General features: G+C 38.0%; 1 protein-coding gene across 1 annotated transcript in view; it reads right to left on the bottom strand.

Annotated features, from left to right (window-relative positions):
• Positions 1-11,938, bottom strand: part of LOC105297575 (testis-specific H1 histone) — a 17,588-nt gene that overhangs the window by 1,709 nt on the left and 3,941 nt on the right. The gene's annotated exons all lie outside the window — the stretch shown is intronic.

The raw sequence follows: 11,938 nt of genomic DNA, 5'->3' as shown, positions 1-11,938 counted from the left end.
CATGGATTTTGTGCAAGAGAATGAAGCAAAGGAAAAAACTACTGTGGTTCCTCGACACTAAACAATAATTTCCACCTAGGAAGTTCAGATGCCTCATTCAGTTGGACTGGAACAGATTCCAAAAAGCCTAAGAACACAGGTCTAATCATTCTTTGAACAGACTTTGTGCTGTTCTCCCTCTAGTTCCTCTTCTTGGATTGCCTGTCCCCCTTTTCTGCCCAGACAAATCCTGCTCATAGTTCAAAGTCCTGCTAAATCCTGTCTTTACTGAAGCCTGCTCAGACTCTTTCAGTCAAATGACTTCTCTCCTATTACAATTACTTTTGCAATCCTATACTGCTTTTTCTTTATTTTAAATTAATTTGGTATTAAAGGGTACAATGTGGCACATTACTTAAAAAAAGGAAAAAACAGACTTGGAGCTAGAAGACATGGATACATATTCTAGCTCTTTAACAGTGATATGACATTGATAAATCCCTTAATATCTTTGAATCTGATTTCTTATATATTTATTTTAAAGTTAATAATCCCTTCCTACCAACATCACAGAATTATTGCAAAGGTTCAGAGAAGGTGATGGTAGGCGACAAAAGCCTACCCAAATATAAGGCATTAAATTATTTTACTCTGATCATTTATGTCTTTCCAACTAAATAAAAAGGTCCCTGAGAACCAGATAGTCTTTGAATTTCTATGTCCATGCTGTACCTAACACAATCTTTCATTATACACAGCAAGCATTTGATTGAGTTTGCTTAAGCTCCTCTCTGGTTAGGAGACTCTCTCTGGATTCAGATAGTAACTCCCAGAAAAACAGGAGAAAGAAGCAAGATGAATTTCAAAGGGCTGGGAATGAAGAGATCAAGGAAGCTAGTTGCTTAAGGACCTCTTATTTTGGACACAGCTTAGTTTGGGAATAACTCAAAGAATTACTCATAGAATACTTAAAATTGCAAAAGCATATCATACTTATCCAGAGGACATTCACATATGCTCAGCAGTTACAAGGTGGACTGTGACATAGTTTCTTCCAGAAATCAAAGTTCCAGGAAGTAGCTTAGACCTGTGCTTCTTAAACGTTTATGTGCATTTCATAAAGTGCAAATTCCAATAATTAAGTTTGAGATGGGGCCAGGGGTTTTACCTTTTAACAAGCTCCCAGGTAGTTCCATCTGGTTAAAACACAAGTGTTAGGTGGTGAGGGGAGACTAGACAATGAGAAAGGAAGTGGCAGGAGATGAAACTGGAAAGGTGGCATAGGGCCAAGGTGTGAAGGACAGATACCATAATAATGACACAGCTGTAAGTGGTTACACAGCATAAGTGGTGTAGTTTGGATTTAAACCTTACTTAATTCTAATTGGATTCAAAGTCTACTTAATTCTAAGGCCTGAATTCTTAGCTGCAATACCGTCCTAGGTTTCTCTTTCTCTAAGGTTGACCCTCCTCCCTTCATCTCTCTCTATTATAGAGCAGGGGGAAGTTCATCCCCATAATCACAGCTCTGAGTCAAGAGTATCTACAAGCATTCACAAGAGTATCTGCTCCCAGTCTTTAAATCAGGGCAGAGTACTGTGACCCTGAGGCGCTCCAAGGACAGGGGACTAATGCATCTGCACAGGCACAGTGTACCATGGAGGAGTTGCCGGTGGAGAGGCAGAACCACATGGAGCAGGATTTCTCCCATTTGTGTAGTCTTTTAGTCTGGCTATACTTCTTGGTTGACAGATAGGGCAGGCAAGACAGGAGTTTTATCTCCTGTTATGTAAGTACCTACATAACATACTCAATTTGTCTCTTGGCAAAGCTCAAAATATTTACATCTGGCCCTTTGCAAAATAAGTTTGCCAACCACTATCTTAAAGAGTGTGCTTTTAAAATTTTTTACTATTATTTTTAACTCCAGTGCTTGGCCAGCCCAGTTTTCTCCACTGCTAAGTGCCTCCAGTACAATTTCTCCATTTGGTCACTATGCATTTTTTTCCAGCTTTTGACTCAGGAAGCAGTGGTATGGCCAGGAGTTCCAAAAAGCACAGGTCTGTGCCTCAGCCTAGGTCAGTGCTCCACGTACCCTCTCCTCAGCTTCCAGAAGTGCACACGCTAGTGACCTAGCAGGGATTACCACTAACCTTTCACGACAAAGTAGCTCAGAGGTGACCTGATACAGGTTGCTATTCCCACAATCCTCTGCCCAGCTCCAAGCATGCGCCTATCAGGGTTCCAATAGGGTAGCGTCCTAAGTAGCTGGCTACCCTACCTTTGTGCCATTTAGCTGCCTTGAGCTGTTCTGGTCCAAGTTGTACATAAAAGTGTACTAGACTCCTGCAGAGGAATGTCTCTTCAGCTCCTGGTTCCAGGAGTGCCTACAGTGGCATGCCTGACTCCCTCTGCAAACCTGCCTAGCGGCCTTGGTTTACCAGCACCTCAGACGGTTATTCCTGCTTGCCCAGTGACTGTAGATCAGGTTTGCCCTGGGAAAACCAGCAAAATTATCCTCCATCCAATGGGCTGTAACCATATGTTCTTCATCAAGGCCTGAACTCCCATTCCAAGTTTGTCCTTCCTTGTTACTCCCCTATGACTGCTTATAAATTCTTTATGTTAACTTTCCTTGTTTAAATAACCGGGTGGTTTCTGTCTCCTGATTGGGCCAGACTAAAAAAGGAGCCCTCTTATCACAGGACTTTTACAACAGTGGGCTCTTCACTAAATTCAACCTGAAAAACAAATTTACATCTTTTAGATGAAGCCCAATCCTTAAAATCACCATATATATATTTTTAAAAAGACCCTGGAGCTTTTCTGTTTGTCAGTATACCTAACTTTTAAGAAAATTGAAATAAGTTTTAATGAGAAATATATAGGATATAATACTTAGCAACATGAAAATTTTTAAGCAAAATATTTTTGTTTTACTACACACTAATAAATTTAAGATGGATCAAAGAGTTAAACATGGAAAATGAAAACAGAAAAGTTCATGTGAGTATTTATCTGACTTCAGAAGGAAGATTTTCTAAGCATAAAAATAATGGAAGAAGTCACAAAGGAAATTACAGATGATTATATATAAATCTTAAACTTTTCTCCATTAAAAAATTAAAACAAGAGTTAAAAAGTAAGCAGAAAAATTCTATCAAAAAAGTCTGAGAGTTATTCCTAAATTAAGCGCTAAGTAAATCCCCAAATTAAGCTAAATATAAACTAAAAGTGGTTAATATATGAAAACATGCTCTACCCTAAATTATAAAAATACAAAATAAGCAACAACTTTTCACCTATCAAAGTGATAAAGATTATTTTTTAATAAAAACAGATAATGAGACTCCTTTTCTAGATAAAACAGACTACCCTCTACTCGATAGCTCTCTTACTAATCACCTCTCCCACAATTAAAAACCTTTGACTAAAATGCATAAAACAACTATCAGAAGACTGTGAAAGGTAAATAAAAACAAGTGGACTAGGTAAGGATTAAAGAGAAATGTAGTTGACTGCAACTTCCTTGGGTTTTCTATTTTACCCCATATGTATCCCAGCCTGGATCCTAGAGCAACCTGAAAACCAGAACTGCCAAGGGCCCAGACAGAAAAAGCCCCAACAAAAATCCACTCTCTCTGGCTGCAGGACTGGGAAATGGGAGTGGGAGGACTGTGGGATGGAACCTTCTGATTTTCACCCCTCCAACCCCAGGTGATTATCAGAAAACAAGCAGCACTCCTTCTTCCCACCAAGCAGACTGTGTGATCATTGCCTTATGGACGCTCCCTGCTCTACATCAAGGAAGTGCCAGCAAAGACTATGTGTCCTTCTCTTTCCCCACCAGCAGTGAGGTGGCCCTGTTTTCTCCTTCTGCCCTAAAGCAGTGCCAATGAAGAGGTAGAGCCATTCCCTCTTCTCGCTATGTGGCTGTGACAGATTCTGCATAGCAGAACCTTGGCAACAGTAGAGGGAAGCTAATGTCCTGGCTTTCTAGCCAGAACACTAGGGAACCCTGGGAGGCAGAAAATAAGCAGAGGATCAAGGAAATGAGGGAACTGGAGAAAGAATCCTAATCTCACCCCCTAGTTGTACATGTGTGAAACTGACCGGAATCAGCAGAGTGAAGGCTTTAAATAAACATTGCATTATAATGTACTACTCCCAAGGTTTCAGACTGGCTGCTGAGGGGGTACACAAGAGGGGAAGTACCACAAGGGCTTTGGAAACTAAATTGAAACTGGAACCACAGCCCACAGGAAACAATCAAAACAAAACTAGGTTAACTGCTTCCTGAAAAAAATAAATCAACAATCTCCAGAAGATTTAAACAGGACCAAGACTCTCATAATATTCAAAATGTCTAAGATATGATCCAAAATTAATCAACAAACTAAGCAGAAAACCTAAATAGCTCTCAAAAGTAAAAGCAAACCACAGTGCCAATCCCAAGATGACCTAAATGTCAAAATTATCAGACACAGACTTTAAAGCAGCTATTATAACCATGTTCCAAGAAGTCAGGGCTGTTGAAATGAATGGAAAGACAGAAGTTCTCAGAAAAGAAACAGGAGTTATGAAAAAAGAATCAAACAAATTTTAGAATTGAAACACCCAATAATAGAAATTTTAGAATTCACTGTAGGGACTCAGAATAAATGGAGATGACAGAAGACAGGGTCACTGAACTTGAAGATACAAAGTATCCAATATAAACAAAAGAAGGGAAAAAGTGAAAAAATTTGAAAACAGGCTTAGAGACCTGTGGGACAATATCAAAAGGATCAATATTCGTATTATAGATGACCAGAGGAAGAGGAGAAAAGATTAGAGCAGGAAAAAAAATGCCTATATTTGAAGAAATAATGGTTGAAAACCTCAAATTTGGTGAAAGGCATACATTTACAGACCCAAGAATCACAGCAAAACCCAAATAGATAAACTTAAAACCATAGTCAGAAACATCATAAAGTGCTTAAAACCAAAAGATAAAGAAAATACTTGAAAGCAGACAAAGAAATACAGCACATAGGGGAACAAAGATTCAAATTATAGCATTCAGGCTAGAACTCAGTGGAACATTTTTAAAATGGCTACTTATTGGTCCAGATGGCTTCTAAAATCTCTTCTGTGGGTTGCAAATCAAATACTATATTTGCATATAACTTGATGAGCAACTGCACCCCGCCCCCCCCAAAAAAAGGGGATACAAAATAATTGACTAAATCTTACTACATTCTCTGTATGAGAAGGATTAGAGGAAAAAAAGAAAAGGCCTTACTATTCTCCAGGGCAGCGATTCTCAAAATGTAGTTCCCATACCTCTGGGGAAGCCAAGAATTTCAAGGGAATATCACGAGGTCAAAACTTTTCATAGTAACTCTAAGACATTATTTACCTGTGTTAACATTTACTTTGATAGTACAAAACCAACAGTGGGTAAAACTTCTGGCCTCAACATGAATCAAGGCAGTGGCACCAAACTATAGTAGAAGATACTCTATTCTTTACCACTACATGCTCATGGAGAAGAAGGGAAAGAAAATTTCATTTTAAATATATTTGATGAAGCAACAAAAATTATAATTTTATTAAATTTCAACCCTTGAGCACCTTCTTTTAAATATTTTGTGTGGCAAAATGGGAAGTATGCATACAGCACTTCTGCTTTGTGCTTAAGTTTAGTGGTTGTCTCAAGGAAGAGCTTTTGTGCAATTGTTTGAGTTGCAAACTGAACTAGCCACTTTTTCAAAATTGCAGTATTTGGCAAACATATTCTCAAAAATGAACAAAATAACTCTATAATTTCAAATAAAACAACTTACAGGATTTATTGCCAATGAAAAAATCCAGGCTGTCAAGCAAAAATAAAAATTTGGAAGACCTGTATCAGCTAAAACAAGCTTGACATCTTCCCAACACTTTCTGTTGTGATCAGTGGTGATAACAATTATGACTTTTGGATATTGATTAGTGAAATCCATCAGTATATGGAAGACCTGCTTAACTCAATGAACTAATATGTTCCAAATGGCCAACGCATTGCGATTTTACAATGTAAGTTTACAATGTAAGTATGGGTGAAAGAGTCATTCCAAATGCAAGAAAGACTGTTGGTTTTTAATGTAGTAGAGCATGAAAAGTTCACTGATATGGTTTTAGAATTTACATTGCAAATAACCTTTAAGAAAATACCTCTTTTGGTTTAAGTGTAGTATCAAAGAATATCCACAATTATCTAAAAAGGCTACTAAAATGCTTTTCCAACTACGTTATCTGTGTGAGGCTGAATTTTTTTTCATATATTTTAAACATGGCAACATATTACAACAGGTTGAATGAAAAAGCAGTTATGAAAATTCAGCTGTCTTCTTTTAAATCAAGTCATAAATGAAAAACAATACCACTCTTTTAGAAAATTATTTTTCATGAAAACTGTTATTTATGTTAATACATATATATACATACATGTTTACACAAATATATGTGTGTGCACAACACATAACAAAAGTCTTTTTAGAAGACACTCAACAATTTTTTAAAATGTAGAGAGGTTGTCGGTACAGACAGTTTGAGAATCACTGCTCTTGGGAATGCACTTGATGATCAGAATAAGAGTAATGGAGACTTAAATAGAGATAATATGGGCAATAAGCAAGCTATGTCTCCCTCCTTCAAGAATTTGTTTTGGCCTCACTCAGGCCTCAAGTGTCAAGGCAGTCTCTGTGCAGGGAAAGCAATCCCAAGGAGACAGAGGGGCAGTCTCTGGAATATTGTGAGATAAGGGACTAGAAGAGACCTAAGGTGAAATAACCGTCATCTGAAAAGTTACAGGCCAGTGGGAAGATGCCTAAAGAGTCTAGATTGAAGAGGTTTAAAAACCATAGGCTTGACCCCACAGAAATAGTTGATCTTCAAGATTCTTCCTTCTAACACTATATGATTCTCTGAAGATATGGATTCCTATAGGCTCAGGGCTGAAATAAGATTGTGGAAACTTGCACTACATCAATCATAATTGGTTTGACGAAGGCTTGAGACTGTGGGATAATACCATTAATATCTCTATTTCTTAACTTTAGCCCAGAGATGAAATAGGAATGAGAAGTGTGAATGGAATTCATGAAACTGAAATTCAGTTTATATCATCACACTGCTTAGGATCTAGAGTCCAATTCAAAAAGTCAGAGCACAAACTACGTGGTCTCTGAGGCCAGATGCTTGGACCTCTATCATGAGTGATATATGATCACTACACTTGAACCAGATAGATTTTTCTAAAGAACTGTTCATGTTTTAATGAGTTATACAATGGAACATTACATAACAACATAAAAAGACCTCTGATAAAACATCATGTAGAGTGAAAAGAGTCAGACATGAGTACGTACTTTATGATTCCATATATATGAAGTTCAAAACAGGCAGAACTAAACTGATAGCTTGTGCTCAAAATGTTTAGTGTTTTTAATAATCATTATGGTAGTAGTCTTAGTATTGTTATTTGGAGACTGTGTAGGCTGAAACAAATGAGTAATTATGGGATATTTTAACCCTGCATCTCATCTTAATTCTTAAGAATCAGGATTACTAATGTAGGCATTTTAGGGGATATAACTGCTATGTCCCCCCAAAATCCTAAAAACAATGAGCAAAATAATTTAAAAAACAGTAGCAACGAGCATCCCCAGCTCTATACTGTGGTCTTGAAATACCATTTCACATTAGAAAAAACCATGGCTTCTTAGAGAAGTGGCCAATTCCAGGTCTGGGGCAGGAAATGTACAAGATAAGCTTAGAGTATCTTGACACACCAGATAGTTTGGAAGCTCTCAAAGACTACTAAGGTCATTTCAAATGGACTCGGGAGCCAACTTGAAGATGCTTCGCTGGCCAGAGAAGGGATTATTTGAGCATTGGTAAGGATAAGAAATATCATAGATTGAAACCGATCAAATATATTTAAATCTATGAGTTTGTAATGGTATTTTAAAAGGAAATAATTGGTCATTCACAGAAGATAATAGGGAACCAATTCATTATCTTAAATACTTTTAATCTTAAATAAAAAGATAGGATCAATTTATCCAGCCTTTCACATATGAACTGTACCATTGCATAACTAAGTAGTGGGTAAAATAGATGAAGTGTATCTTTATTAAAGTATTCCAACTAACACATAAAAAATGGAAAGAATATCACCATTTTGCAACTCCCAATGAATTATGCATCAAGCATTAAAGACTGCTAACATCACAAAGAGACAACTAGATGTTACTTGCCTCCTATAGTCTTGCCAAACACCACATATACCTTTAGATATCTGGATGAACCTGAGTCTGGATCTAGATGCTAATTTACAGAGAATACAGAAGATGAAGGAACATGTTAAATTAGACATGAGTATACAATGAGTAAAATCTAGATTGTAGAAACTATAGGACAAATGGGCCTGGGTTCTCAGCATATGTACTATGAGGAAAAGAAAAATGTGGGATAACTCTATAGGTTAAAAGGGACTTAAAAGTCATAGATATGTTTTAAATGAACGAGGCTAAACTATAGTGACAAGGGATGCATTTTGAATGATAAAACTATTTTGAAAAAGCAAGCAGTAATTACTATAAAAGTCAGGACAGTGGTTATACATGGGGAGGAGAGAGGATTATGACTGGGACAGGGCACATAGAAGGGGTTAATGGAGTGAGTAGCAAAGTCCTATTTTTTCACTAGGGTTTTGCCCATTCTGGGGTGCATGAAGTACTGGTTCTTATTGTACTCTACATTTGCCTAGTAATATTAAGTCAAATAATTCAATGTAATTCATGCTAATTACATTAATTCTTTAATTCATGTTGAAGTGATGTAATTCACATTACAATCTCAACACAGACATTACACAGTAAGGACAAAAGTCCTTGGAAGATGGAAAAATGTCAAATTTTCAAATCACCTATTGTACACCTGGTGTCAGTGGATTTAATGTCTGAGGGGCACTTGTGTGTATTAAGGAGAGTTAACACTATGACTTGTGTTTTAATTAATATTTAACAATAAAGTTATAAACTTTTAATTCAACCTAGATTTTGTTGTAAAAGTTTACTTGCTGCTTCTTAGATTTAGTGCTCTTTTAAGCTTATAAATTTGACAAATTAAATCCCCTTAAATATTTAACACTATTTACAAACTTTATCTCCTGCATTAAAGCCTATTACAGCCTGAAAAGATTCTGAAGCCCTTATTTGGCTTGAAATTGTACCACCTTTCTCTTTCATAATTCTTTTGTGTCTTTTGGACCAGCATTTTGTAGTTACTCTGTTGATACCTACCACATTCAGAAGTAAATTGTTTCCTTGGGTAGCCTCCTTCCTCCCATGAAGGGCCCTTCCAATCAGAGTGGATAGACATTGATTATCATTGGGTAAACCATGATGGACCTTTAGCTAGCTGGTCAATGTAAATTCAGCAGAAAAATTTGCCTTAGAAAGTGCCTTGGCTACTGATATCCTAAAGTACCTAGAACTCTTCCAAGTATTAGACATCACAATATTCTTATTCACACTAATTTATTCCTTTTCTTTCTGTTTTTTAGTTTGAGTTTTTTTGGTTTGTCTGCTTGCTTGCCTCTTTTTAACAACACTGATGGAGCCCAGAACTTAATTGGCTTGAATTTCTGTTACTTCAACACCGTAAGACATCAAGGCATTTGCTTGGTTTGCACTGTTGGAACGGTTAAGAACATGGCTTAAGAGTCAGGAAAACTTGGGTTTGAATAACAGCTCTGTCACTTATTTGCTGTGTGACCTTGGGCATGTGACTTAGCCTCTCTCAGTTCCATCTATAAAATATGGGTGTTATGAGGAATAAAGAATGCTAATATTTGTAGAGCACTTAAACAGTGCTTTAAGAGAGTGTTGTTATAGGTTAAGAAAGCAAATATAGTACAGTACATATTCTTTTGTCTTAGCTCTTAATATCCTCATCACTTACACATGTGGAAATCATAAACCCTCCTCTACTTTGAGACAAATCTCAAAATATATCTGTTCATGAAGTTATCTTGTTTTCTTCAGCATAATATAACCTTTGTTTCTTAAAACCCAAGCATTTTGTGCCTCATTAGTATACTTATTTTGCAGCCTCAATAGATTATAAACTCTTTGGCACAAATCCTCCCTAGAACCTAAAACACTGCTTTGTGTATTGTGTAGGCTCAAGAAATATTGAAATTTACCACTGGTTACTTTTATATTTATGCTACTGTCAATGCCCTTCAGTCAAAGACCACAGGAATACCTCCAGTTAAACAAATGTCTAGTGCTCATTGTACCAAGGGAGAACAGACACCATAGAGAGTTAAGGGGTGTCTCAGTAAGAGGATGTTAGAAAGAACTTATTCTGGGCTTTGGGTGGGTAAATTTGGGGAGAGTATAAGGAAGCTGAGGCTCCAGATTTGGTATTATCAAAAAGCAGGAGCAACTCTATGATTGGGTAGCTAAAAAATTTTATCTATGGGGAGAGCAAACTAGAGAAAAGAGAAAGCTGTAATAGGTAAAGAAGTAGCGGTTGTTTATTTAGGTGACAGGGCAATATTTGGCATTTTGTGGGTTGTACATGATCTTGTCTGAAGTGGATGTTCTTGTGAAATTGTTTATATCCAAAAGGAGGGCAACATATAGCATAACTGTGTCAAATCAGTGCCTGGATACTAAGAGTAGATTTTTTTTCCCCTTTCTCATTAAATTCCATTTATAAAAACCACATATTTGATGTTTCTTATTCAAGAATTATAACAGGTAATTTTGCTTTGCTCTTTTTGTTGAGCTCTCTCCCAGCTAACATGAGGGACTGCTGCTGCTGTTTTACCAATTGCAGTTTTCTCCGTTTGATTCCTTCTGCCTCCTAGGTAGTAATTAAGATATCAAATCAGGAGAAGAACCAAAATGGCATAGATGATAGAAGCTCTGTTCATCCTTCTGGTGACCAAATCAAAGTTGTGACGGAAACAAGGAGCAAGCAGCAAGGAAAAATCACCTGGGATCTTGAACAAGCCAGACAACTAGGGAGAAATCCAAGAAAGCACCCTGCAACAGCAGAAGGTAGGACGAGGCGAAGACGCGGGGTGATTTGGTCTCGGTCGGCTGAGATGGAGGCTGCAGCAGCAGCAGAAGCCTCTTAAAGGGGCCGCGTCCATGAGCGGATTTTCGCGGTGACAGACAGTGCTGATTAGGCTGCCCACAGGGGGAACCAGGACTTACAGGGAGACAGTGTCGGAGTGAGGGCTGGGGGTAGATTAACTATGTACAGAAGTGCCAGCGGTATCCATCGTTCCCTGTTGAGCCCGCTGGCCTCCCAGTGTGCCGACACAGCGCCGCCATAGCCATGAGGTCATCAGACTGGATAACAGAGGTCGCTCTGCCCAGAGGATTCCCTGAAACCCCTCCTACTCCAAGTCGAGTCCCCACCGAAGCCACATCCAGGTTTATCCTCAGCAAGTCAGGTGCTCCTTGCTGAGTAGAGCCTAGACGCACACTGAAGGCAGCTGGCCTCGGTTTCTGGCGTGGCCTTTTGAGGCAACTATAAGCACAGTATCTGTGGGTTGCTTGCCGAATCTTAACAGGTGGCCCTGCAGGGGCAGAGGCTTGAGCTAAATTTGGCCTGTAGCTGAGCCCCTCTCAGGACTGTGCCACTAGACACCTACTTCACAAATCCACACTAATAAGATCAGGAGATGTAGGAGCTTTGCTTAGTACATAGAAATAGATACAGAAAGGCAGCCAAAATGGGAAGACAAAGAAACAGAAACCAAATGAGAGAAGAGAACAGAGATCCAGCTATAATGGAGTCAAGTAATCTAACAGATGCAGAGTTCAAAGCACTGGTTACACAGATGCTCAATGAACTTTTGGGAAGTGTAGATAAATTCAGTGAGAACTTCAACAAAGAGATAAAAAAA

Source organism: Pteropus vampyrus, unplaced genomic scaffold (genome assembly GCF_000151845.1).
Source record: "Pteropus vampyrus isolate Shadow unplaced genomic scaffold, Pvam_2.0 Scaffold140, whole genome shotgun sequence".
Classification (NCBI taxonomy): Eukaryota; Metazoa; Chordata; class Mammalia; order Chiroptera; family Pteropodidae; genus Pteropus; species Pteropus vampyrus.
The sequence above is the reverse complement of the archived record's forward strand: the minus strand, read 5'-3'. Positions and strand labels throughout refer to the sequence as shown.